A 6,000-nucleotide genomic window follows, 5' to 3' on the forward strand; every position below is an offset into this window, starting at 1 on the left:
TCAACTGACCAATCAATGATTGACATCATGTGGTTAACACTAGACACACAAGATGTTTGGTTAAAAAAACATTTTCATTTGCTCTCTCTCAATCTTCTTGAGTCACTGTTTAAACTAATTGTGATAAGAAAATGTTTGATAAACTAGAGCAAGTTATGATGAAATATTATTTGTAAGTTAATGCTGTTCTGCTAGGGGATTAAACAGCCCACATTAATGAAAAGCATTTGGACTATATCACAAATGAAATTGATGATAGCCTAAATGATTTTTCTACATATTAGTGATATTGCAGATACTATTTTGTTCAAATAACAATTGGAAACGCATGGAAAATATAAAAAAAAAACATCGCTCTATCAACTAAATTATATTTCTGGTTCTCCATGATTATGTGTTGATTGTTCGTTAAGGCCACGATCTGGTAAAAATCGGCAGCAAATCTGAAAGTTAATTAGAAACTGGTCCAAGGACACAGTTATCGTCCTTTGGTTTTCGTTGTCTACGAATATAGTCCCTAGTGTGAACAGTGTATAACTTGCATTTTTTTTTATACACTTTCCCAATTTATTTCTTGATATTTTATGCATGAAATATTAAGTAAGGGGATAAAATTTTATGTTAAAAAAATTTGGATGCTGAATCTTTATGTTAAGTAGTGATTGGGTCCAGTTAAAAAAGGTCAAAAATTAGAATGTCGGAAGTTGTCAAACTGAATTTTAGCCCCCCTTAAGGGACCGGTCAAAATTTCTTGATGCATGGGACCGGTGCAAACTGTAATGGGACAAGCACTTTTTGCAGTGTTTACAGGAATGGGACTCAATGTTTTTTCATTATTGGCAAGCATGGGACATGAACTTTTTGAAACAATGTCTGTATATGAAAAAAAAATTATTTGATAAATCTATAACAAACAAAAAAAACATCATGAACATCTAGCAATGTGAATTTAACAGTTACAACATACCAAATTCTCAAGATTTAGGGACCGGTCAATATTTATTGGGGGTTTGGGACCGGTGCAAAACGCAGTAGGACACACATTTTTTTAACTTAATTTTTGATAGGACTTCTACTTTTTTAGTTTTCACCACTGATAGGACAGCAATATTGTTATGGCATATGTATGAATGTAGAAAATAGTCTATACAAATTTAATTACAACAAAATAAACAAGATTAATTGAGGAACAAACAAGTAACATATGGTGTAAATCAGCCCATCTAACTAAATTAAATATAGATCTATCAAAATTCCAGTTTTTTTGGTAGTTTGGTTCATTGCTGTGAAATTAAAGAATTAAATTAATAGGTAAAAAAAAATGATGAAATTCAGATAGTCATCTTTAATTAATTTTATAACTTTTTCAAATCAACTTGGATTTTCATCAAACTATACAGCTATCTTATTTATATATTGATCTTACTGAATCCCAGGTCGTTATGCAGTTTGGTGTATTGTTGTCAAATTTAAGGATTAAATTAATCTAGGTAAAAAAAGAAAGAATTTGCATTTTGGACTAAATTCAGATAGTACACTTTAATGTTTTTTATAACTTTTTCAAATCAACTTAGATTTTCATCAAACTATACAGCTATCTCAGTTATATACTGATCTTACTGAATCCCAGGTCGTTATGTAGTTTGGGGTATTGCTGTCAAATTTAAGGATTAAATTAATCTAGGTAAAAAAAATCTAGAATTTGCAGTTTGGACTCAATTCAGATAGTACCCGTACACTTTAATTTGTTTTATAACTTTTTCAAATCAACTTGGATTTTCATCAAACTATTCAGCTTTTTCAGTTATATATTGATCTTACTGAATCCCAGGTCGTTATGTAGTTTATGTATTGCTGTCAAATTTAAGGATTGAATTAATCTAGGTAAAAAAAGATAGAATTTGCATTTTGGACTAAATTCAGATAGTACACTTTAATGTTTTTTATAACTTTTTCAAATCAACTTGGATTTTCATCAAACTATACAGCTATATCAGTTATATACTGATCTTATTGAATCCCAGGTCGTTATGTAGTTTTGGGTATTGCTGTCAAATTTAAGGATTAAATTAATCAAGTTAAAAAAAGCTAGAATTTGCAGTTCAGACTAAATTTGGATAGTTAACTTTGAATTATTTTATAACTATTTCAAAGCAACTTGAATTTTCATCCAAATCTACAGCTATCTTCATTATATTTTTATCTTACAAAAAAACAGGTTATTTGGTAATTTGGTTTATTGCTGTCAATATTTAAATATTTAAATCATAGGTTTCTATCTGAATTTTGTCAAAACTGAAAATTTTAGCCTTTTTTTACCAATTAACTAAGTCCTTAAATTTGACACAATACACCAAAACACAAAACAACCTGGTATTTTGTAAGATAAATATATAATAAAGATAGCTGAAAAGTTTGATGAAAATCCAAGCTGATGTGACAAAGTTATAAAATTTTAAAAATGACACCTTTGTTTTGTTAAAACAAGAATTTAATATAATCATGATAATAGAACTTTCATAACAATCCTTGATAACCTTTTAAAAAAGGAAATGTGTTCCAAAGTTACAGTAAAAATTTATTTTAATCAAATTTAAATATTTTTTGTCAGATTTAAAGACATGGCATACAAGAGGCACTTTAATAAGGTTTAATTACATCAGTACATGTGTGTTTTACAGGTAAAAAGAAAGCCCTACTTTTCTTAAACTCGTGTATTACTTATCGAATGTAGGACAGAAAGTCACAGGACAAAAAGTCACAGACAAAAAGCCACAGGACAAATAGTCACAATTCAGTTTTGAGATTATTTTTCTTTAACAAGAAAACACTTATTTAAAAAAAACATGTTTGTACTTTTCTTTAACTTATATAAAGCAACTTTGTAAACAAAATTTATATAAAAAAGTATTCATAATGATCAAATAATTGTTATGAAAACAAAATGTCAAAGTGGGTTGGTACTTAAACGGCTTCATGGTGCCAAGAAATATATCTTTTGCATGATTAAAATTTAATAAACCTTTATTTATCAAGTCTAATGAACAATTTCCTCAACTGTAAAATAAATATATGTACAATGATGTAATAAAAAGTAAATATTTAAAGATCTTTCTCTAAAATATTCAAACAAGTGTATACATATTATTTGTGACTTTTTGTCCTATAAAATTTGTGACTTTTTGTCCTGTGACTTTCTGTCCGTTTACCTACTTATCTAGTGAATTCAAAAGGCCTTGCTATTTAAGTTTAACAGGATGTTGCAATTTTGAATGAATGTTATTTAGAATTTAATACTCTCTGGTAGGTGTGATCTTTTTGCCCCAAGCAGGAGGTATTGCTTTATACTTCACCACTTTAATCAGAAGGACAATTTTAATAATTTCTTTAATGTTTGATCCCTTTTTGATATATTCATATAATATATATCAACATGTCGAGACTAGTCAAGTAAAATGTGAGCACAAAATCTGGTCTTTTCAGATTCTGAGCAGTTTGTAGTGTAGATAATGAACAAATCCAAAGTGATGAAGAAGATGACCTTGTAATAAGAGCCTATGACAGTTCTGACAGTGATAATGACAATGATGATAATAATACTAAATGATGAATACAGTAGTAATAGTAGTAGTAGTAGTAGTAGTGGTAGTGAAATTGAAAAGGAATCTTATTTGCCTTCTTCAAGGAGGAGATTATTTAAAATTCCAGACAAATTCAAAGACTACTATATGTGATCTATGTTAATCTGATGAAAATGAAGTTAAATATAAAAAAGAAGATGTGGTATGATTGCCAATGAGACAACTCTCCACAAGAGACCAAATGACACAGAATTTAACAACTATAGTCTGTTTGATTTATTCATAGATTAGATAGGACATATACTTATTTAGTAGATATTTCATATAGGACAGACACTTTTTTTTGGTATATTCAGAGGGTAGGACATAGCTTTTTTTAAGGGAGAAATATGAATTGCACCGGTCCCAACCCCCCAATAAATATTGACCAGTCCCTTAAAGAACAGTGAAGGCAACAAAAAAAAACTTTGGAACAGAATAAACATGAAAAAATACTTTGATATAAAATTAAAAAAATATGTAAAAATTTGATTAGATATTTTACATGTATAACTGTTAAACAAATGTAAAAAAAACGAATTCATGGATAGTGTTTCTGCACAAAAAAGCATGATTGTCAAATATAATTCTGTCCTCCCATAAAGCAGAATTTACCTACCCACTGTTAATTTAGAATAGTCAGATTCTAAATTAAGCTGCAATTTTTTTGAAAAAATGTATTCTACCATACACTTCATACATGTTAATTGTTTAATATTGCATGTATCATTTATTATAGTCAATAACATGTTGTCATCTGTTTGGGCTCCTGTGTTGGCAATAAAATATGCTTATGTATTGTTTTGTTTACTTTATAACAACAATATAGATTCAGTTCACACATAGTAGCATTATTTTTCAGCTATCCAAATACATTGTAGCATGAAATGTAGCCACAACTTTGATCATGTTTTTTGTGCTTTAACATGGGACACACACTTTTTTACTAGGTAAAGTGCATGGGACAAGCATATTTTTATTCTGCCAGTAACCATGGGATCAAGAGAATTATTTCAGACAATTTTCTTTTTGCACCGGTCCCATGCATCAAGAAATTTTAACCGGTCCCTAACACAGAATTGTCAATATTTTGAGTTAGAGCTGGTAGAAGTTTCTATAATTTTGATATTATTTGTATCAATAGTAGTACACTACACTGCAAAATCTTTTTGAGATAGAGCAGGTGCGATTTTTTTAATTTGAATTTATTGTCTAAAAGAAATGCACTACGAAATAACTGTGTTCTCGGGCCAACTTAAGTTTGCGATCAGCAATCACTGAATGAAATATATTTTGTCGATTATACATATAGGGTTCATTATGAATGTAAACAACGGGCATAAAGGACTTAGTTTAGTATGTTTGCGTTTTTTTGGTTCAAAAGGTCCCAAACATTATAATCATAAGAAACTCGTTTAAAAGACTTAAATCAAGAAATACCGAAATTTAACAAATCACTAACATTTATGGTAAACAAATTATAGAAGTAAGAAGATGTGATATGAGTGCCAATGAGACAACTCTCCATCCAAGTCACAATGTGTAAAAAGTAAACAATCATAGGTCAAAGTACGGCCTTCAACACGGAGCATTGGCTCACACCGAACAACAAACTATAAAGTGCCCCAAAATGACTAGTCTATAACAATTCAAACAGGAAAACATACGATCTAATCAATATAAAAAAACTAGAAACGAGAAACACTTATAAACCACATCAACAAACGACAACCACTGAACATCAGGCTCCTGACTTATACATGTGCAAACAAATGCATCGGGTTTAAACGTTTAAACAGGCGCCAAACTTCACCCTAACCTGAAACAGTAGTGTAACATTACAACATGAAAATACACACTGTAAAATATCAATTGAAATGGCCAAATTCGATCAAAAAGACATATTAACAAAAACAAGTAAACATACACTGAACGAATATATTTGACACAATATACATACAATATTAATAAAAAAAGGGGGATGTAAAATAATCTCAAAAAGACAACTCTAACCTGGGACAAAATGGTGTTAAATAAAATAACCCACACAGGGTAAATTTAAATATGATAATTTTGTTGTTAGGAGGACGAAAATATTCTTTATCAAATAAATACATTTGTTGTTTATAGTACGAGTACAGAAGTGAAAAATTATCGTTATACTAAATACTGATCAAAGGTGGTACATATTAAAAATAGTGTGGCCAGATATAACACAAAATAGGTAAACATTGAATATCAAAAATGCATTACAAATTGTGTCAACAGGTAAAATTAACACGAAAGTACGATTTATACATACAGACCTATTCATTCTAGCTCAGCTCAGCTCTAAATTTTATATGGAAGACCTTTAGGAGATTTTAAAGGATTTTTTTTA

The sequence above is a fragment of the Mytilus californianus genome, unplaced genomic scaffold (assembly GCF_021869535.1).
Source record: "Mytilus californianus isolate M0D057914Y unplaced genomic scaffold, xbMytCali1.0.p SCAF_6, whole genome shotgun sequence".
Taxonomy (NCBI): Eukaryota; Metazoa; Mollusca; class Bivalvia; order Mytilida; family Mytilidae; genus Mytilus; species Mytilus californianus.